General features: G+C 50.9%; 1 long non-coding RNA gene across 8 annotated transcripts in view; it reads left to right on the forward strand.

Annotated features, from left to right (window-relative positions):
* LOC101707348 (uncharacterized) overlaps positions 1-21,896 on the forward strand; it is a 41,399-nt gene extending 19,503 nt beyond the window's left edge. For 7 of the 8 annotated variants that reach the window (XR_002390559.2, XR_015445372.1, XR_015445376.1 and 4 more), the window contains one exon: positions 666-21,896. This is a non-coding gene — a long non-coding RNA (uncharacterized LOC101707348). The remainder of the gene's footprint in view (positions 1-665) is intronic. The other variant, XR_002390561.2, reaches the window with a different exon arrangement.
* The last annotated feature ends 1,210 nt before the right edge of the window (positions 21,897-23,106 follow it).

The raw sequence follows: 23,106 nt of genomic DNA on the forward strand, positions 1-23,106 counted from the left end.
CTGGGAGGTAAAAGCTCCACCAGGACACCCAGCAAGGAGGCTCAGTACAGAGTCAGGACAGTGGGGAGGGAGGAGGAATGGGACAGGTGTGGTCCAGAGTCCAGGCTCAGGCAGGTCCCCGCAGGACAGGGCTCCTGGCACAGAGGGGACCCAGGCTCTGCCATCCTCCAGCCTGAGGGTGAGGGTGGCCACTTTGCTAGCCTGTGGCTCTGAATGCACAAGTGCCATGTGCCTGAGGTGATAATGACAGGAGGGACAGGGTGGGGACCTACCCAGCACCAAGCCTCACACGCAGTGGCCCGCCCTGCAAGGTGGAGGGTGTGAGTGCTTTCTGGGAAAAGCCTCCCCTTTGGTGGTCTTGAATGCCAGAGACAGGGCCCATCTGGGGTGGTGCTGACCCCAGCTGTGCTCTTGTCTGCATACACATCCTGGGGGATGCCATTGCCTCCCTCTCAGACAGCAAACCTGCGAAGGAGTAAAGGGAGGAGCTGAGTCCTGGATGAGGGCAGGGCAGGCAGGGCCCAGACCCAGGTGAGATCTGCCCACAGCACTGGGGTGGGGGGATGCAGCCAGGTGGCTGTGGCTCCAAGCCCTTGGGCAACCTGTTTCCCACTGCTGTGGGTTTGCCTCCTCAGGAATCTTTAGTCATCCTTCTCTTCCTACAGAACAAAATAGAAGACATTTGATCAACTCAAGAAGAAGCAGAGGTGATCCGAGTTCACTTCTGGATGGAGCATATCATCTACATCCAGGACCAGGCCTACCAAGGTGCCCTGCAGAAGGTCAGAGAGGAGGATGCCAAGGATAAGAGAAACAAGGTCTCTCAGTGTTCAGGGAATACTGCTATGGGTGAAATCCTCCAACATCTGCATGCTTACCTCCAAGTGCATGTGCTCCTGTCACAGCCCAGGGCCAAGTCCTCCCTTCCTTCTGAGGGCCCCTGTGTCTGGGCTGTGGGGCGCCAGGTGGTGGTCAGCCAGCTCAGGTGTGGCCTCCTGGAGCAGCTCCACCTCAGCTAGTCAGAGGCGCTGGGAGCTTAGAGCCCTGCACAGCGGCTTTGACTGCTGCATCTTCTATGCCTGGGGCTTCATCTCTCTGAGCTGGCCTTTCTCTGTGTACAGTGGGTTTCTTCTGTGTCCTGGCTGCAGGCCTAGCACCCAGCATCCTCCCTTCTGTCTCTACAATGTGACCCTTGGAGGTCTGTAGAAACAGGGCTGACTGATGTCTGGAGCTCAGTGTCCTCCATGCACATCCCTGTGGCCACACGGGCCAGAATTCCATGCAGTGGCTCTGAGGCCTTCCTGACAGCTGTGTCCCATTCCCCACTCAGGGCTTCCATGTCTCCGGCTTCCAGGAGCCACCTTTTGCTGCTGCCTTGTCCTCCTTTCTGGCCTGGGGACAGGCCACACCCAACTCCTCTGGTCCCAGAACCTGCATCCCTGCTTAGCTCCCTCTGGGTGTCCTGCAGGGACAGACTTGGTGCTGGTCACTGCCTGGCCTCTTCCTGAGAGCATGGCTCCTGACACATTCAATGTGGTTCACCATCCCAGGAGGTCTGTGGCCACTTTCTTCCTACTTCCCAGAGAACAAAACTGAGTCACACGGGGTCAGCAGAACTTGCTGGGCCACCAGTACATGTCACACTCCTGAGGTCAGTGTGTGTCAGAGAGAGCGAGTGAGGAGGACAGTGGGGCAGGAGGAGGGGTGGTGGGGACTCTGTCCTTGCTGGAACTCAGGCTCCTGCCCAGGGCTGTCACGGCTCAGACCCAGCTGCCAAACAGCCCAAGGGATAGCCCACAGGAGAAGGCCTGGGCTGCTCTCCCCAGTTGCAGGTGTGTGAATATCCCCGAGTGGGCCTGAGTGCTGTGGAGCATATTTCACCCCCTTCCTTCCAGGATTGGGATGATGATCAGGGAAGCCAGGGACAGAGGCCATAGCCACCCTGACTCATGCGGATCCTTCTGTGCCAATGCGGAGCCCCTTCTGCCCCAGCACAGGGGACACTGCTGACTCCACCCAGGCTGTGGTCTCCCTCCCTGGAGACCTGGGGCCTCTAATGTTCCCCTGATGAGATCAGCATCTCCTCCTTGGACTTGCTGTTCAGCACTTCTGTGATCTGTCTCTTCTTCTAGGAGTTTCACAACCACATCTCCACCCACATGCCCCTGATCATCCAGTACTACGTCCTGCAGATGTTTGGCTGGCAGCTGCAATATGCCATGCTGCAGCTGCTACAGGACAAGGAGGCCTGTGCCTAGCTCCTGAAGGAATGGAGTGACAGCAGCAAGAAGAGTGATTTCTTGAAAGAGCAGCTGGCACAGCTGTGCCAGGCCCATCAAGAGCTCACCAAGTTCCCAGTTAACCAGGCTCCTGGGCCCAGGAGAGGAGGCCTCGAGCAGCCTCTCCTGACAGCTGTGCTGGGGTGATATAGCCACTTAGTAGATGCTCAGCAGGCAGAGGTAGAAGCCAGATCTCTGCTTGTTATCCAATAGCACATGGGGACCAAGAGGAGTAGGGAGAGCTATTTGATTTCAGCCTAAAGTGGACAGCCCCTCCCGAAAGCCCAGGCTGCACACTGGTGGGAAGATGCCACCATTCTGAAGGAGATAAGGATGTCACCACAGAACCCCACTTCCCCCCCCAACCCTTCTTGTTCCATCCCCCCAACCCCCATCCCACCTCAGGCAGAGGAGCCAGGGAGGACATTGAGCGCTGAGCTCTGCTGGGACCCAGGGAGGACAGTAGGCAGCATGTGACCATGTCCTCCCCGAGGGTTGTCCAGTCCCCAGGGCTCTGTGGGGCCAAGATAGGCATCACCAGCTACATGTTCACATCCACCCTCCCAAAGCCTGGCTCCAGTCCACCCTGCACCAGGGTCTCCTACCCTCCAGACCTGTCAGAGGGCAGAATGAGGGACTGGGTACTGGGGACTGGCAGGAGAGGCCCCACCACTGTCATTCAGGAGCCCTGCAGCATCAGGACTGTGGAGACCAGAGGGGATGAGGAGGATCCAGGTGAGAGCTGAGGACCCAGGAGCAGGAGACGCTGTCTTGGGGAACAGGTGCTGTATAGTTGGGGTGGGCATTGGGGTCCTGTCCACAGAAAGCCTCAGAAATGCCATGGCCACCTCAGCACTGCACCCTCCCAGCTGAGGACTGGGCTCCTGGCCACATTGGACTGTGGTGGGAAGGGTGGGGACTGGCCAGGGCGGGACTAGCATTCCTGTCCCCTCCCACACAGCTTCACCCCAGGTGGCTTCTGACCCTGGGTTCTGTGACCTTGAGCCATGGACAGTTCCAGGATTTGTTCATAGAGGCAACGAGGAGAATAGTCAGCACTCCACAAGTCCTCATCCTTGGCCATAGCTGGGCAGTGCCCCCGTGCCTCCCTGTGAATGAAGTCCCAACATTCTTTCCTTACCTATGTGGTGTTTCCTTAAAGTGCAGTGGGAGACGGGACTGTGCGTGCCCACAGTGGATTTGGTGATGTGTAGAGTAGTCTCAGAGTAGCTAAAATGCACCTCTAAGCTGAAGGCGGGATCCACCCTGAGGGAGCTTCCAGCACTCCTCAGGTCCACTTCCTCCTCCCACTCCACCCGGATGGCAGCAGCAAAAGTGAGGGACTCCCAAGGGGAACTGGGTCTCCCCAGAGAGCTCCCATGTGGGATGTAGGACAGGGCTTTGCTTTCCTGGACTGAGGCACTAAGTCTCCAGGGACTCACTGGGGTGAGGCTCCTGGGCTGGACACCCAGATCCCCAGGACAAGGTGGCATCATGGAGACACTGGCCACATTTGCTGGAATTGGAGTTGCCAAGACCAGCACACTCCAAGGTCCTCATCTTAGAAGGAGGCACCTAGAGTTCTTCTCTGGGGATGGTGACAAGGACCAGGAGCCAGATGTCAGGCCCCACACTAAGCTAAGGGACAGACCCCTCCCCCAAGCTTGGATGAGAGGGCTGAGGATGCACGCACAGCCCAGGTGCCTGCAACACAGAGAGCAGGGAAAACTGCAGTCCTGATTCCTATCCTTTGATAATGCACTAAACATGTTCAGTGATCCAGATGTGAACATGCAGAGCCAAGCAGAATCTGCTTGAAGGATTGAGAAAGCAGAGGGGGAAAACACAAAAGAAAGACAGAGGAAGAATTCCATTTCAGTCAACCATTAGATACATCTTGGTGCAGGGAAAGGTCAGTGTTCTTAGCAAAATCGACCTTCAGGTCCCCACGGGTATGCAAGGCAGTTGTTCCCATAGCACGCCCATCAGAGGGCCATCCACAGCAAAGTAATACTACTGCATGGCCCAGTGAGGTGTGGGGAGTTTTAGGTACCCTAAGAGATGGTCAAGCTGGAGCGTTTCTTCTGGATTCTCCTTGGTAATGATTTCTCTTTTCATCCAAACCTGCTTCTGTGGCTCAGAGGGCTCCTGATGGGGCTGTGGGAACCCTCAGTGCTGGAGAGGGAGGGCAGTGCTCACTAGACCTGGGGCCTGCCTTTGTCACACCGCTGTATCCTGCCCCTGCTCCTCCAGTGGACCCTAACTGTCTCAGTGAGGTTAGATTTTGCCCAGGCCTTTGGATACTTGTGTGAGTTTAGTGGTGAACCCTGGCATTGTGCTGGGAGGGTCTCCAGTGTGTGGTCACCTCGGTGGGGTTGCTCCCAGGGTGTTCCCACAGACATGTGTGAGAGTCCCACAGGCCCCACTTTGCCAGTTACATTCCCGCTTATGCATGTGGGAAAGCTTAGCAACCATTTCAGAAAACTGCCAAGGCTATAAACCTCTTATATAGACTGAAAACCCTCCTGAACATTCACCCCTGCAAACTCTGTGTCTATGCACTGTGTAGTGGGAGCGTGCCCAACTCTGCCTCACAGTGCAGAGAACTCTCCATGCCAGAACACTGTGTCTTCATCTCAGTCAGTGAGGGCTCTGCTGTCCCATCACACAGGACAGGAATCTGATGCTCAAAAGGGAGTGGCTTTCCAGGGGTGCACAGAGTTCCCCAGAAGAGAGCCTGAGTCTCAGCCCATCAGTGCCCTGGTCCAGCACAGGCAACCCCTTGCCTGCCTGTATTTGGTGCCCTCTCAGCACTTCTATGTCCCTATCACCCTGGGGGTTCCTCAGTCCCCTCCTCCAGCAGGTCCTGTACTTGTCCTCCCCAAAGGACCACGGGCCTCTGCTAGGTGCTCTGGGCAGCAGCTGGAAGGTGCTCTGGGGTGCTCAGTATGGCCTGAGGCTTTAGTGGCCCTGGATGTGGATTTTGAAATAGAAGAACACTTAAATTTTATTAAAATAAATATGCAGACGAGGGAAACATGGACACGGGAAAACAGGAAACACCAAAGGATGACTTTCCGAGGGGAGAGGAGGAAGGCCCAGCTAGTGGATCCCTGCCTGGTGGGCAGGTCTGAGCAGCTGGAGATGCCCTGCAGCCGGATGAAGGAGGAGCTGCCAGAGGCATGAAATCAGTCTTGGCTGCTGTTGCCCATGCTGGCTGCAGATCCCAAGGTGACACCGAAGCCAGTGCAGGCTCCCACCCTCCCTCTCCTCCTGGGTCTCTCTTGAAACCTGCTGGGGTGGATTGCAGTTCTGAACCTAGAGGAGGCACAAGAGGGGCAAGAGAAAAGACTTCCTTGACTGCCTTTCCCTCTGTCTTTCCCAAGGCAGAGGAAGCTCATTCCTACCAAAGAGGCCCCAGCCACTGAGCCCACAGCAGGATGGTTTCCTGTGTTTGGTTAACCACATCCATGGTCCCAGCCTCTTCCTTTGCTCCTGGCCCAACAGCAGCCTCTGGAGCCTCCTCCTAGTGGGGCCCAGCCTGACCCTGCTGCTAAGCCCTCAAGCACCCAGCCAGGCCTCCTCACCCTCGGGGTCCTACACACAGGGGTTCTAATTGGGTCAGGAGTCTGTCCACTTGCAGAATGATGTCCAAGTCTGGCAGGTTGAACAGTGCATAGGCCATGTGCTGCTTCAGGCTGGCCAGTTCTGGGCACTGACAGAAGTCTCCTGGGTATTTGACCAACCAGGTCTCCAGGATGGAGCACAGAGCTCTAGGGGTGGTAAGGGGGGCATAGAGTGAGAGTTCTGGGCTCTCCCTTGCCCTAACCTGTTATGGACCCTGAGAGAGGGCTGCCAGGCAGAACCTGATATACGCATGAGCACCTGGCCACAGAGGGCAGAGGTGTGGGCCCCATGGTGCACAGTCTGTGCCCACACCTCCTCTGCAGCCTCCATCCCGGAGTGGGCATGCCCAGCTGGGCCTGTGCTGTGTGGGGATGGATCCGCACAGGGACCTTGCTGAGCCCTGGCCATCCTGGGCTCCCTGCATGCCCAGGGCCCCAGCCACACCTCTGTTCTCCTCCTGTAGCTGAAGCCCCAGACCCCAGCCCTCTAGCAGGAAGCAAAGTGTGTGACCTGGGTTTCCCCAGTGCACCCCAAGCCCAATTACCCAGATGTACCCCACTCTGGAGAGAGGAGCCCTCCCTCTCAGACCCAAGCTCTCTCAACTCCCATTTTGCTTGTCCTCACAGTTGGGCTGAAGGAAGGCATACCTGGAGTGGCCAGGAGGGTGTGGTCTTTTGGCACCAGAGCCCCCACCTCCCAGGAGGTCCAGGAGGACCATCTGATTGCAGCATGGGGAGGGAAGCAGGGGAGGCCCAGAGGATTATCTGGGCTGCTCTCTGAGTGACAGGGAAGTGTCATGAAAGGTGCCCCCCCACAGTAGGTGCTTTGCACACATGTGTGCAGTGATGGAGCTCTGCCAGGATATCTCCGTATGCTGAGGTGCACAGTCTGCCTCAGGGGGTCCCCACACTGATTCCCCCAGGCAGGAAACTAGGAAAGCAAGGCCCATAGCTCCTTCTTGGGGCAGGGCAAGTCCTCCAGCCCTGGGCCTCTGCACAGAGCCAGAATTTGGGGAGGTGCTCGCTGGTCTCAGCCCACTTGGTCCTGACTACTCCATCTGAGAGGTTCCTCTGAGCACCTTGGCTCCCACAGGGCAAATTGGGGCATGGAATAGTGCAGAGCATTCCCAAGCACCACCCAGGAGTTAGTGAGTCCTCAGGACTGGGAGGTGGGGACACACCTTAGGAACAGCAGGTCCAGCACCTGCTGCATGCTGCCAAACCTCCTATAGGTGAACAGGAATGTGGGCATGAAGAAGGGGTTCCCAAGGCGATGCACAGACACCAGGTGGTTCACCAGCTTCCTCAGTGTGCCTGGCTGGAGCATCCTGACTGCCAGTCTCCTCCTTCTTCAAGGTGGACTCCTATTTACCCTGATTTGAGCCCAAGGAGGGAGAGTTCAAGCTTGGAAACCATAGCAACTAGGAAGTGCTCACCACCCAAATGAAACAGCAGGGAAAATGTCCCCTCAATTTTTACACACCCACACATGCACACTCACCCACACGACCCAGGCAGGGGCCTGAGGCCACCCAGGGCCATCAGCATGATGGGCTGGCTGACTCTCACCTGCTCTGAGCTGTCCTGTGCCACCTTTCTTATCTTTGGGTTCCTTCTGCAGAGACCCCAGGGGTGACAGCTGTCCCAGAGTGTCTGTATGTGGGCAAGGCCCCCACTCCACCATCTCCTGTGACCTGAGCCTAGGCAATTTGGGAAGGAACACAACCACATAGCCCTCATGTTTCAGTCTATGCCGGAGTAACTGGATTCCACCAGCCTCCATGCTGCAAGTTCAGTTTGGTCAGTTGTCAAGGAAGTGAGGTCACTTCCTGGGTCACCCTCTCTAAGCTGCATTTGCAAAGTCATCCCAGACTTCTGGCTGATCCTTCCTAACCTGCATGTGTAAAACTGGACACACAAAACCCAACCCACCCGGCACTACTATCTGCATGCATCCACAGCTCAGCCAACTCCCGGTGGGCAAAAACAACTAGTTTAAGAACCAGGCCCTCCAGCTTAGTGTTCAAGTGTGAGTGCCTGTGATCAAGGATTAGAGTTAGGTTTGGGTGAGGGTTGGGGTGAAGGGTTCAGCTGCAGGGCATTGCTATGTCTAGGAGTCCTGTTAGGGTTAGGGTGAGCGTCAGGTAGGGTAAGGTCTTGTAGTAGGTTTGAGGGTTTACTGTAGCGAGTTAGCTTAGGAAACAAGTCAGGTAAGGTTAAGACTTTAAGGTCAGGGTTAGGGTTACATGTCATGTAAGTGTTTATGGTAGGGCTATGCCTATTAGGTTTTTTTCATGCTAATTTTAGGGCTAGCATTTTGGTTAGTGGCCACATTGTGTATGATTTTTTATCACTAAACATTGATAATACATTCGATTGGATCATGAGGAAATGTAGGGTTAGGATTCAGGAGTGTCAAATGAGGATGAAGCTGAGGATGAAGGTTATGGTTAGTCTGAGGGTTAAGGTGAGGTTTGGCCATAGGGTAAGGGAGAATGTGGGGTTTAGAGTGAGTATAAGGGTTAGAGTGCAGATTAAAGGTTAGGGATTAGGATTAAGTGTTAGGCTATAGCTTCAGTGTTATGTATGAGGAATTTGGTAGGGTCGTTCCTTTTCAATTTTATGAATATCTGGGGAATTTTGGGTTTTAGTTCTTACATGGCATTCATTCTTACTAACTTAGTCTCAATTGTGTTGACTTGCAGTTTATTCCTTGTAATTTCTCTCACTCCACCATCTCTTTTGGCCTGAGCCTAAGTAATTTGAGAAGCAACTCAACATACATGCTTCCTGTGGTTCAGTTTCTGCACGAGTATCTGCATCCCACCACCCTCCAGGCCACCAAGTTCTGTTTGTTCCATTGTCAAGGAAGTGAGATCACTTCCTGTGGTCCTCTCTCCAAGGTGCTTCTATAAAGTCACCTCACACTGCTGATAGCCCCTTCCCAACCTGCCTTATGCAAATTGGACACATTCACCCCAATGTATACTGTACTACTATCTGCATGCAGGCCTGAATGTACCCAACTCCCATTGGCCAGAGACAGTTGGTTTAAGAACCAGGTGGTCCTATTTATTGTTAAGGTTTAGGGACTACATTCAAGAATTACAGTGAGGTTTGGGTGAGGGTTATGCTGAAGGGTTTACCTTGTGGGCAATATTATGTCTAGACCTCTGGTTAGGGCTAGGGCAAGCTTGAAGGTAAGGCCTTGAAGCAGGTTTGTGTGGTTATTGTGAGTTGCCATAGGAAACTGGGGTCAGGTTAGGTTGAGACTTTTATGTTAATGTCAGTGTTAGGGTTATGTGTCTTTTAAGGTTTGTGTTAGGGCGAGATCTATTAGGATTTGTTGATGGATAATTTTAGAGGTAAGGTTTGGGTAAGTGGCTATGGTGTGTATTATTTTCATCACAGAGCACAATGATAATGAAATCATATTGGAGTGTGACCAAATGTAATTTGAGGCCTTAGGAACACTGTCAGGGTGAGGGTGAAGGTTAGAGTGATGCTGAGGATTGGGTTTAGTTTGAGGTTTAAAGTCAGAGTTGGTGATAGAGTAAGGATGAGTGTCATGTTCAGCATGAATATAAGTGTAAGAGTGAAGATCAACATTAGGGGTTAGGGTTGGTGAGTGGCTTTAGCTTCCCAGTCATGGTTAAGGTTGAGGGTTAGGGTATTCAGGTTAAGATAAGGTTTAGGATTTATTTTAGGGATCAGAGCACCAAGGAGGTGAGCTTCTCATGGCTCAGTACCACACCCCCACACCCGCTCCCCTCAGTGCCAAGAAGCAGAGCCTCCCACCCCCTGCCAAGTGCCGAGGAAGTGAGCCTTGGGGGCCTCTGTAGCAGCCCCTCAGATGGCCAGGGAGGTCAGACTCTGGGGGCACCATAGCATCAGCCCTACCACTGAGGAGAGACCCCCCCCACATCCCCACCCCAGCACTATGGAGGTGAGCCATTGGGGGCTCTGTACCACAGCCCAGGAGGGCTGAGGAGCAGACCTGTCCCCAACCCCACCTGCAAACCCCCTCCCATGCCATCAAGGTGAGCCTCTCAGAAGTCTATGGCACTGCCCCTAAGTGCCAAGGAGCAGAGAACCACCAGCATGGAGTAGATGAGGCTCAACACCCTGGGTATTACAGCCTCTGAACTCTGAGGAGCAGAGCCCTGCTAGTGCCAAGGAGGTGTGCCTCTCGGACCTGCTTACCACAGCCCCCTAGGGCTATGGAGTAGATCTGATGCCCCCATGCTAGCCAATGAGGTAAGCCCCTTGGGCCTCTGTAACACCACACCCCAGTGCCAAGGAGCAGAGCCCCGCCAGCATGGAATAGGTGAGGGTGGAGGCCCTGGGAACTACAGCCTCCAAACTCCAAGGAGCAGAGACCCGCTAATGCCAAAGAGGTGAGCCATGCTGGAGCCAGCAGCACCACCACCACCACTACCCTCTGGAGGTTGTGTGTAGCCATTACCTGGGTCCATTCCAAAGAGTTTCAGGGGTCTTACAGGACATTGTTCTGAGCTCCAGAAGATAGAGCAGAAGTGAGCAACAGGAAGAGGGCCTCTCTGTGACTCCTTGATGAAAATACTGTATGGATTAGCAGTAAAGTTTAAGGGTAGGGTTGGATATTAGGATTAGGGTTTATGTTAGGTTAAGCTTTAGGGTTAGGCTGGGGGTTAGAGTTATGGCGAGGGTTGGGCTTAGCATTGGATTTGGGTTGGTATTGGGGTTGAAGTTAGCATTAGTGTTAGATGTTATGGATTAGGATTAGAGTTTGATGTTAGTAGTTATGCTTGGGGTTAAGATTTAGGGTGAGTATGAGTGTTATGTTTAGGGTTCAGGTGAACATGAAGGTTAGGGTGAGGGTTTGATTTAGGGTAAGGGTTCAGGGTTACGTTCAGGGTTAATCTTATGGTTAGAGTTAGTGGCTAGGGATTTGGATTGAAATATGCTTAGATTTAATATTATGGTAAGGGGTTTTATTAGCATTAGTGTTTAGGGTTAGTTTCAGAATTTGGATTGAAAGTTAGGGTCAGGGTTACCATTTAGAACTAGGGTCAACATTAAGGTTTAGGTTTTATTTAGGATTAGATTTAAGGATCAGTGCTAGGGTTAAGATTAGGGTATCAGGAAATTCTGGCTTTGTTCATGAATTTGGCAGTGTCCTTTCTTTTCAACTTCAAAACATTTAGAAAAATTTTGACAGTAGTTCTTCCATGAACTCCTTGTAAAATCTTCTTTTAGTCTCAATTTTATTGATTTTCATTTTAATCTTTGTAGTTTTCTTTTGTACTAGGGTTAGACTTGGATGGTTCTTGTTTTTAGGACCTCAAAGTATAGTTTACTTAGGATGGCTCTATTTTTCCAGTGTGAACCTTCCCATTTATAAAATTTTCTTTCTGTTGCTTGCATTGTGTCTCATGAGTTGGTTGTGTTGTGCTTAGATTTTCATTTGATTCTAGGAGCTTTTAAATTTTTCAGCTGGTATCTCTGTGTCCCATTGATTGCTCAAGAATGTATTCATTAATCTCCATCTGTTTGCATAATTTCTGTGGCCTATTTTGCTATTCATTTCTGGTTTTATTCCACTATAATCCATTAACATGCAGGGGATTCTTTCAGCTCATTTGTAGCAATTGCATCATCCTTTATGGCCTAAGACATGATGTATATTTGAGAAAGTTCCCTGTGCTTCTGAGAAAAATCTATATTCTCTTTTTGGATGAAACACTCTGTAGATAGCTGTTATGTCCATTTGTTGAGGCTGAGTTGGCATTGTCCTTCTGTTCTCTGTGATTCTCAGGCTGCCATACTCAGTACAGAAATGAATAGACATGGTCATGTTCTCCTAAGACTTTACAAATGAATGCTGTGCACCAGGTTGGACTCCAGAGCCATCATGTTTGTGTGCTGATCTACATGTACTAAATTCTGAGATAATTCAGATTCCGGGAAAGCAGTGATTGTGGTCTTTAGGATCCTGGGCTGCAATTGCAATCTCCAGTCCCGCCTTGAAGTGTGACCTAAGTAACCTGTGTGAGACCTGAGTGACTCCATTTTAAAATTTTGGCCCCATTTTAGAGTAAGGTGGCCTGGACATAAATTCTAGTTCCAAGAAAAACCACAAGATGCACTTTGGCCACCTGCCTGTGATAATGTTTAGCAGTCCCCTAGCAATTAGCCTAGCAACAGCTAATCAGTAGCTGCCTCAATGTCCCAGATGCTCTGCTCAATGGCCTGCAACAGCTAATCAGTAGTTACCCCAACACCCCAGTATCCCAGATGTTCTTTTCAATGACTTGAGCAGCCATTTGCAGTTCGGCATGCAAGGCCCAACCAATTAGGTTTAAACTTTCAAAACTTGCTAAATGCTAGCCAATGGTGTGATTTGCATGTGATTTGAAACCCCACGCCTTTTTGAAAGCCCGCGCCTTGCTGTAACCTCTATAAAAACCCCTCGTGTTTTAGAGTCAAGGCTCTCAACCCTGACCCTCTGCATCGGTGTCGGATGAGAGTCCCTGCTCGAAGTTGAATAAACGACCCTCGTGTGTTTGCATTGGAATCGGCTCCTTGGTGGTCTTTGGGGACCTCGCAATCTGGGCACAACATTTGGGGGCTCGTCCGGGATCCCCAAGACCCCAGGATTTCCATACCGGAGGGTCAATACTAACCGGTGAGTGTCTGGTGTCTCCTTGTTTGTCTGCAATCCGGGGGGCCCAATTCTGGATAAGTCGGCAAAAGGCCTAGGCGGACGCGCTGCTAGGACTGCCAACCCGGGATTCCTGGAAGACATTCCGGATCCGTCTGGAGGGGATAGAAGTTCCCCACTAGTACGAGTCTGTGAGACTCCTAGGGGGACAGTGTGGGTTGCTCCCACGGTAAGATGTGAGGCCTAAGTCCCATTTTTGGTGTTACCTCCAATTGGGCAGAGGACGGTTTTGTCTTGCTTTTTGCTCTGCTGTTGTGTTTGTCTGTTTATTGTGGTGACTTGGACTGAGACGATGGGACAGACTGCGACCACCCCCCTGTCCCTCATGACGGACCACTCTAGAGAGGTTAGGGAGCACGCTCATAGTCTAAATTTAGAAATAAAAATGTCTAGACTTGTCACTCTGTGTAGCTTGGAGTGGCCTTCCTTTGAGAAGGGATGCCCCCCCACCCCGAGGGAACTTTTGATTTGCAGATACAAGGAGGGTCCTTGGAGCTGTTTTCCATCCCTACACCAGACATCCTGATCAGGTTCCCTACATTGTCACTTGGGAGAGTCTAATCTGTAACCCACCCCCATGGGTCAAGCCCTTTCTGCCTCCACAGAAACAGCAGCCAGAGGTAATCCTGACAGCCTGTGAGAAGACTCCCAGAGAGCGCGATGGAAAAAGGTGGACTGAAACCGCACTGCTTTACCTGGTCCTCCAAGGAGGAACCGAGGAAGATCTCTTTCCCCCCCCTTACAACTCTCTCTTTATTCCCCCACAACAAAAGGCTGGGAGAGAGGACCCAGCCCCAGCCGGAGCTGGGGAGGAGGGGCCGGCACTGGGGGCTGGCAGTGGGGATAGCCCCACCCAGAACACTCTCTACTTCCATGCTGTCTCGCCGGCAGGGCTGGTGGACTCTACTGTTTTCCCACTGAGAGCGATAGGGCCCCCTGATGAGCATGGTAACCAGCCTCATCATTACTGGCCCTTCACCACCAGTGACCTTTACAACTGGCATACTCAACATGCCAAATTCTTTGATAACCCTAGAGATTTGATTAACCTATTAGAAACTGTTTTGTTTACTCAGCCCACTTGGGATGATTGTCAGCAACTCCTCCAGATCCTGTTTACCACAGAGGAGCAAGAGAGAATCCAAAATGAAGCCAGGAAATTGGTTCCTGGTGACAATGGTCAACCCACCACTAATGTTGACACTATCAACATTTCTTTTCCTTTGTCCTGGCCCAATTGGGACTTCAACACAGCAGAAGGTAAGGAGAGGCTCCAGGTCTATCACCAGGCTCTATTGGGGGGGTCTCAAAGCAGTGGCTTGGAAGCCCACCAATTTGGCTAAGATAGGGGATGTACAACAGGGGCCAAACGAAAGCCCTGCTGCCTTCCTAGAACGAATTCAGGAAGCATTCCGTAGGTATACTCCTATGGACCCAGAAACAAATGCGACAAAGGCAGCTGTAATAATACATTTTGTCAACCAGGCAGAGCTAGATATTAAAAGAAAGTTACAAAAGTAGACAGATTAGGGGAAAAGAGTATTCAGGACTTAGTGGCAGTGGCAGAGAGAGTGTATAACAACTGGGAAACCACAGAGGAAAGACAGGTGAGAACTGACAACCGCCAGACCCAAAACCTGGCTCAGATCCTTCTGGCCACCACAGCAGGAGAGACGAGGGAATGTGGACGTTGCCTGAAAAAAATTGCAGCAGAAGGAAAAGGTAAGGAGAAATGCAGGGAACGCCCCCAGTTGGGGAAAAATCAATGTACTTACTGCAAAGAGGAAGGCCACTGGGCTAAGGAGTGCCCCAAAAGGCATCAGGGAGGCCGCTCAAAGGCCCCCATCCTGGCCATGAATGAACTAAGTGATTGGGGAGATGGGGCTCGGTGCCCCTCCCTGAGCCCAGGGCAACCCTTAAAGTGGAGGGGGAGCCCATTGAGTTCCTGGTAGATACCGGTGCTCAACATTCAGTCCTGCTTAAACCACATGGCCACATATCTGACAAAACCTCCTGGGTCCAAGGAGCCACAGGCATGAAAAAATATTCATGGACTACCCGAAGAATGGTAGACTTGGGAGTGGGCCGGGTAACCCACTCGTTTATGATTATACCAGACTGCCCCTACCCTTTACTTGGAAGAGACTTGCTCACTAAATTAGGAGCCCAAATCCATTTTCAGCCTGGGGGCGCGGAGGTCCTTAACCAAGAGGGAAAGCCCATCCAAGTGTTAACTATGAGCCTTGAGGACGAATATCTGCTACATCAGAGACAGCCCCCTCCTGATCCTGATGTGGAACAATGGCTTGCCATGTTCCCGCGAGCATGGGCTGAGAATGGGGGCATGGGGCTGGCTGCACACAGGACACCTGTGTTCATAGAGATAAAGTCAGGAGCGGACCCTGCACAAGTTCGCCAATATCCCATGACTCTAGAGGCCCGCACAGGAATAACTCCACACATCAGGAGGTTGCTTGCTCAGGGTATTCTAAGGCCCTGTCAATCAGCCTGGAACACCCCCTTGTTGCCGGTGTGGAAACCCCACTCAGGTGACTATCGATCAGTACAGGACCTCCGTGAGGTAAACAAAAGGGTCGTAGATATCCACCCTACGGTGCCTAATCCATACACCCTTCTGAGCTCACTCCCCCCTGAGCCATCAATGGTACATGGTCTTGGATCTCAAGGATGCCTTCTTTAGCCTTCCGCTGGCACCCAAAAGCCAACATATTTTTGCATTTGAATGGAGTGACCCCAAACAGGGCCTCAATGGACAGTTGACCTGGTCCCGATTACCTTAGGGGTTCAAAAATTCTCCCACCATCTTTGACAAGGCCCTACATGAAGACCTGGGTGAGTTCCACCTCTGAAACCCCCAATTGACTCTGTTACAATATGTAGATGACCTCCTTATAGCAGCTGAAATATGAGAAGACTGCCTAGATGGAACCAGAAAACTCTTAACAGTCATAGGGGAACTGGGATAGCAGGTGTCTGCCAGAAAGGCCCAAATCTGCAAACCCGAGGTAAGCTACCTGGGGTATATGCTTAAAAAGGGACAAAGATGGCTGTCAAAAGCTAGAAAAGAGACAGTTCTTAAAATACCCGTACCAGATTCCCCTCGGAAGGTTAGAGAGTTCCTGGGATCGGCTGGCTTCTGCAGCTTATGGATACTGGGGTTTGCGGAGCTTGCGAGGCCCCTTTATGAGGCAACTAGAGACAATCAGGCCTTTCAATGGACAGATAAACTACAAAAATCCTTCAATCAGATTAAGGCTGCCTTGTTGTCAGCACCAGCCTTGGGCTTGCCCAATATTACTAAGCCCTTCCACCTTTACATTGATGAGAGCAAAGGAGTTGCCAAGGGTGTCCTAGTCCAATATCTGGGCCCATGGTGCCAACCAGTAGCATACCTGTCCAAGAAACTTGATCCTGTTGTGGCTGGATGGCCCTCATGCCTGAGAATGATCACTGGAGTGGCCCTGATGGTCAAAGATGCTGATAAGTTGACCTTAGGCCAAGAACTGTATGTGACCACCCCCCACGCCATTGAAGGGGTTCTAAAACAGTCTCCAGATAGATGGCTCAGCAATGCCTGCCTCACCCACTATCAGAGCCTGCTTTTGAACCCTACCCTAGTTGTCTTCCAGACCCTGGCCACCCTAAACCCGGCCACATTACTGCCTGACCCAGACCTGGAAGCCCCGCTGTATGACTGTGCTGGCACCTTGGCTCAGGTACACGAGACCTGAGAGGACCTAAAGGACCAACCATGGCCAGATGCTGAAGACACCTGGTACACCAATGGGAGCAGTTTTGCCCAGAATGGCTGAAGGTATGTGGGGGCGGCTGTGGTCACTGAAACTGAGGTCGTTTGGGCTGAGCCCTTGCCCACTGGAACGTCAGCACAGTGAGTAGAGCTCATAGCGCTAGCTAAGGCACTGACTCTGGGAAAGGGCCGAACACTAAATGTGTACACAGACAGCAGATATGCTTTTGCCACTGCTCACATACATGGGGCCATATACAGGGAAAGAGGACTGTTAATGGCTGAAGGAAAGACTATTAAAAACAAAGAGGAAATTCTCGCCTTACTGGCAGCCCTATGGCTACCAAAGAAATTGGCTATTGTCCACTGTCCCAGGCACCAAAAGAACGATACTCTGATTGCCCAAGGAAATAATTTGGCTGACCAGACAGCTTGAAAAATAGCCCTAGAGGCTGATCTGATCCTGACCACTCAACTGCCTGTTCCGGGGGGCACTGCTCTGCCAGGAAAACCTCAGTACACCAAGGCAGACTTAAATTGGATAAAACAACTGCCCATGACCCAATGTCTCAAAGGATGGTGGAAATCATCTGACTGTAAAATCATTCTGCCTGAGGCCTTGGGAGAACAGGTTCTCTCCAAAATGCACCGATCCACCCACATGGGTATCCTCAAGATGCAGGACCTCCAAAGACATGCTGAAATCAAGATTCGAGATGCCAACTCCAAAATTGAGCATATTGTGCTACTTACAAGGCCTGCCAGCTGACCAATGCTACTTCAAATAAGGCTAACCCTGGTAACAGGTTGAGAGGAGGCTGGCCTGGCGCATACTGGGAATTAGACTTTACTGAGGTAAGACCTGGAAAATATGGTTACAAATACCTGCTAGTCTTTGTAGACACTTTTTCAGGATGGACAGAAGCTTTTCCTACCAAACATGAGACAGCATGGATTGTGACAAAAAAACTGCTAGAAGACATCTTGCCAAGGTATGGTTTCCCAATAATGCTAGGGTCAGACAATGGACCCCCTTTCATCTCCAAGATGAGTCAGGGTTTAGCTCGAGTTCTGGGGGCAAATTGGAAATTACATTGCGCATATAGGCCCCAAAGTTCAGGACAGGTAGAGAGAATGAATAGGACCCTAAAAGAGACCTTAACTAAATTAGCCTTAGAGACTGGCAGTGACTGGGTGGCTCTCCTCCCCTTCACCCTCTATAGGGTACACAATTCACCCTATAAGATGGGACTGACTCCCTTTGAGATTATGTTTGGAATACCCGCCCCCCATGGATGGTGGGCCTGCTCCACGGGGCTCACCCCTTGCGCACATGAAACAGTGCTCAACCAGACTGTGACTTTTGTATATTAGTACAATTAGTTCCCAGGCTGATCTATCACCCTGAAGAAGATATTTATGTCCCATTCTTAGGTAAAGCCCCAACTAGGATTAAACAGGAGCCCATAACAGCCATCACTTTGACAGTGCTCTTGGGTCTAGGCCTAGCCGGAGCTGGGGCAGGGGTCTCCTCCCTGATTTTGCAAAACAAGCATTATAGTGATTTAAGAACAGCCATTGATTTAGACATTGAGAGACTCCAGAGTTCAATCTCTCACTTACAGGAGTCACTGTCCTCCCTGGCAGAGGTAGTGCTTCAAAATAAAAGGGGCTTAGACTTGGTCTTCCTACAACAGGGATGGCTCTGCACCGCCCTGGGAGAAGAATCTTGTTTCTATATAGATCATTCAGGTGCGGTCAAAGAGTCCATGGCAAAAGTCAGAGAGGGCCTAGCTAAATGAAAACGCAAATGCGAACTGGCCCGGGGATGGTTTGAGTCACTATTTAACTCCTCACCATGGCTGACAGCCCTGATTTCTACCCTGTTTGGTCCTCTGCTTATTTTGCTGCTTCTCTTGATATTTGGACCTTGCTTACTTAACAAATTGACTGCATTCATTAGAGAACATGTCAGTGCAGTACAAATATTGGCTCTCAGGTCACAGTATCAACATATATCAGAAAACTCAATAGAGATAACCCTCCGAGACCCATGATTGGGCCTCAATAGTCTCATGAGAAGGGGGGAATGTGAGACCTGAGTGACTCCATTTTAAAGTTTTGGCCCCATTTTAGAGTAAGGTGGCCTGGACATAAATTCTAGTTCCAAGAAAAACCACAAGATGCACTTTGGCCACCTGCCTGTGATAATGTTTAGCAGTCCCCTAGCAATTAGCCTAGCAACAGCTAATCGGTAGCTGCCTCAATGTCCCAGATGCTCTTCTTCATGGCCTGCAACAGCTAATCAGTAGTTACCCCAATACCCCAGTATCCCAGATGTTTTCAATGATTTGAGCAGCCATTTGCAGTTCAGCGTGCAAGGCCCAACCAATTAGGTTTAAACTTTCAAAACTTGCTAAATGCTAGCCAATGGTGTGATTTGAAACTCCGTGCCTTTTTGAAACCCTGCGCCTTACTGTAACCTCTATAAAAACCCCTGGTGTTTCAGAGTCGGGGCTCTCAACCCTGACCCTCTGCATCAGTGTCGGATGAGAGTCCCTGCTCGAAGTTGAATAAACGACCCTCGTGTGTTTGCATTGGAATCGGCTCCTTGGTGGTCTTTGGGGACCTCACGATCTGGGCACAGCACCTGCTTAACCTCTGTGCATTTCTCTCCCCAAAGAGAAGGCTCAATCAAAGGGTGCAAACTCAGGGATCTTCAGGGTACATCTCAATGAGTGGGTTTTGTACTGAGAAAGGCCAACTTTGGGGACTTGGCAGAGTTACAGGCCCAGCCACAGGATGGCATCAGGGAGCAGCAGTCCTACAAAATTGGGAGAAGCTCCTTTTCTGCTCAGATCTTTTGTACTGGCCCAGATGCCTGCACACTTCTGTGAAGTTCAGTCTGCATCTCCTGGTCCAGGTCATGGGGAAAACACAAACAAAGAAGACTCGATTGCTAGTAATGGGAGGGTGATGACCAGGGCTCAGTTGTTCTGTGTTGGAGGTGAATGATTAGCAGGACTGTGGTATTTGCTTTGTTTCATATTACCTTATAGAACTGTTATTTGGAAGTAATATTTTAGTTCCTTGCTAGGTGAAGGAGAAAATCACTGTAGAGCAGGTTGTTATTTGTGGTAGAGCCATTGAATGGCTCCTCTTAGGTAAATCAGTGTGAAAACCTGTGTGAAGCCAGTGTGGAGGGGCAGTTGCTCCCTTGGCAGGAAGCATAAAGAGACACCTTGTCCTTCAAAGCTGGTGTCTGGAGAAGCTGAGAACCTTGCATTGGCCATCACCTCTCTGCACAAAGTAATGAAGATGCCAAGGGTCTGGTTTGTAGCTCTGTTGTAGAACATGTGATTTGCATGCACAGGCCCTGGGGGGGGAGCACCCCATGCATATGGAGATTACCCTGCTGCAGCCTGTGGCAGCCTCCTCTCCCCCTGGCTCTGGGCCTGTCTCAGTACCAGGAGTGGGTGGATGCCCAGAGGCATTTCCCTGGTATCTCTGCTGAGTTTTGCGGATGTTCCTGCAGTGACATCTGGCCCTTTCTCACTGGGATTTGAACCAAAGGATTGAGCTACAAGCTAAACTGTTTTGCATTATTTATTTTGACTCAGTGACTGCTAAATTGCTAAGCTGCCCAGCCTCCCCAAGTGGCCTCAGCCTCCCCAAGTTTTAGGACTGCAAGTGTATGCCTCCATACCTGGCTAGCTTCTTATGTGTAGAAATATTAAAGTTGTTTATGTTCCTTCAAAATCTTCTAAGCTGAGAAGTTTTAGTTCATTCCTGTATGCGTGATTGTGTGGGAAGTTTTAGATAGCAGTTGCATTTTTATTGAAAAATGATTTTTTTTCTCAAGAGTGATCTAGAAGTAAGGGTTTTAGCAAGGGAATATACTTAATCCAGGACACATAATTTATAGGATTATTTTATGATATTTACCAAAAGTCAAATACCAAGGAGTGCAAGAGATTAGTCACACTCTAGAGCACCAAAGAATCCAGCCAAGGGCCTGGATCACACAATATGCTCCACAAATCCAGCTAAAGGCTTATGTTGGGCCTAACTCCCTGACACGATGTAAAGTCCACAGAGAACTTTATTTCCAGCCGGGACCAAATCCCCTGCAATGAGACTGGCCCCAGACTGAACTTTTGGCCAGTTTTTATAAAGAAAACCCTTTGCTCCTCCCCTCTTGCTAGCCCTGCAGTAAGCTATCTACAGAATGGAGAAAGAATGCATGGTTAGCACCTCTGGTTTACCAGATACACAGATCCCATTATTTAGAATGGGTGGGTTCCATATGCATCCTTGTGGTTGTTTGTCTAAACCCTTAAGCACCAATTAAAAGCAGGAGTATAGGCATAAGATAAGAACATCTGGTGTGTTGAGACATCACACAGGAGTACAAGTGTGAGATAAGATCCCCCTCTTTTCAGGGTTCACATAGGGGACAGTTTCCCATCAGGACTGGGACAGTTCAGACAAAATGGAGTCTCCTAAGCTAACTTAGGTCTCTCACTTAAGCCCAAGGCAATGTCCTCCACAAGTCCAGCCAGTGGCCTAAAGCCCATGGCAATGTCTCATGTTTGTCTGTATTGAGGGTCTGCACCTGGAAGGCCCAAAGGCCAGTGGCGGAAGCCAGAAATCTATGCCACAGAGTTGAAGTATTTGTGCCCCCAGGCTGAGGGATGTAACCCAGAGCCAGGAAGTGATGCTCTTGATGAATATCAGAGGAAAACAGCAGCCATTTCCAGCAACAGCAAGGCCCTGAGCTCCTCCACCAATGACAACAGCCAACTTCACATCAGGAAAACCATCCACAGCAAGCTTCTCCTAGAAAATCAAAACCCCACGATCTTCCCCTCAAGTTCTGTTTTTATGGCTGTTAGTGACAATCCTCAGCTGGATCCTCCATGCTACATCACAGTGATTCAGTTCACCTGGGTGTTACAAGTTAACCATTAGTCAATCCAACACAACTGAGCAGTCAGAAGCTGGGTTGAAAAGTTGTCCAAAGATGATGTTACATCACTGGTTTCAGGGAAAGGATTTTCAAATTGCTTCTGGGGGGTTGATGGGATTTTAGTTGGGTACTTCCTGGAATCTGATTCCAGGAAAGCAAAGGAGTCAAATGCAGAGTGGCTCCAAGCAGGGGCACTGTGAGAAGACTCCAGTCCTGTGCTGCTTGGCATCACAAGCAGTCAGGACACGTGGTAGATGTGGCTGGGGCCCTGCTGGGCATTCCCAGTGGGTCCCTCACACTCAGGCCCTGCCTGGCCCCTCTGGCACCCTGAGGACATCAGGATTCCTTAGGGAACCATCCTCCAGGTGGCAGCAGGGCCCTTCTGCTGCTTTTGTCCTGAGAAGCTGCTGTGTCCTCAGCACTAAGAGCTGGGGTCACTTGACCCTGCCTTTAGTGGGACGCTCCAGGACCACTGCAGACCTGCCCTGCTGCCCACCCAGCTCCAGAGACAGGGGAGAACTGTGTGTGGGCAGCCCAGGGCCCAGCCTGCATCCCGCAGGTGAGCATGATCCTCAGTTATGGATGCACATTTTTGCTTTCATGGAGTATGGAGAATATTTAGTGTTTCACAAATTAAGGCTCATAGAATATTTTCATGTCCTTTTTGATTTTGTTTTGAAATCCATTCTTAAATTTATTTTTAAAGACTGTTCACCTTTAAATTCTTACTGGCCTCAAAATGCTGCTAAGAGGTCACTGGCCTGATAATATAGTGTTTACAAAATACAGAAAGGCATATTATCAGTGTCTCTGAGGCTGTCAGTAGACACTGTTCATCCTGATGTCCTGAGCAGATCATTAGATTTCTCATCAAAACCCTGGAGGTCAGGAAACCGGTTGTTATTTAAAGTCTGGAATGAAAACAGAAACAAACCAGCCCTGTCAGCTACTAATTCTGTATCCAGCAAAACACTCCTCCCACATGAGGAAGAATTGAGGACATTCCCAGAAGGAGAGGTTGAAAGCCCACACCAGGCCAGAGGCCTCAGAATGTGCAAGGAAGAAGCAAGTAAAGCCACCAACTGAGGAGAACTTGGGGCCAGGCAGAGCAAGTGCTCCCAGATACTCAGTGAATATTTAGGGTGAGCTGTCCTACCCTGGGCTCTGCAGTTCCTCACAGAGAGGCCATTTTCAGAAGTGGGGGGTGGGCTCAGGGATTCCCCACCCCCAGTGGAGTCACAGCAAGGCAAAGAGATGGGGATGGTCATGTGAAAGCAGATGGCCAGGGGTGCTGTGCCCACCCTTGGTTCTCTCCCTGTGCCAGGAAGGAAGGGGTTTGCTCCCTAAGAGGGTGAGGAGTGAAGGACCATGTTCTGCAGTGGCCTCCTGACATGGACACGCTCACAGACAGGAGCATGAGGGGTCCATCTACATTGAATGTTGGTGCAGTCAGAGCCCGGGAGGGACAGCTGAAGAGCGCAGGCTTCTCTTGCCACAGGCCTGGTTTCCTGTCTCAGCCCCTCCCAGCCACCGACTGTGGGCAGCGCCACCATCCTTTCAGCCTTGGTTTCCCCTTCCCGAGATGGAGGTCTGGGCAGCTGCTTGCAGGGGTGGGGCTGAGTGTGGGTCCTGTGTGCGACTGAAGCTCTGTCTCCCTCTCTCCTCCCTGGGCCCTGGGGAACAGCTCAGATGCATTCCTCTCACCCCTCTGCTCCTTTATCCTCCAGCTGCCCCCTGCCCCACTTTGTGGCTCTGAAGGT

Source organism: Heterocephalus glaber, unplaced genomic scaffold (genome assembly GCF_053883595.1).
Source record: "Heterocephalus glaber isolate CG9 unplaced genomic scaffold, H.glaber_assembly_v1.0 deba00001610, whole genome shotgun sequence".
NCBI lineage: Eukaryota > Metazoa > Chordata > Mammalia > Rodentia > Bathyergidae > Heterocephalus > Heterocephalus glaber.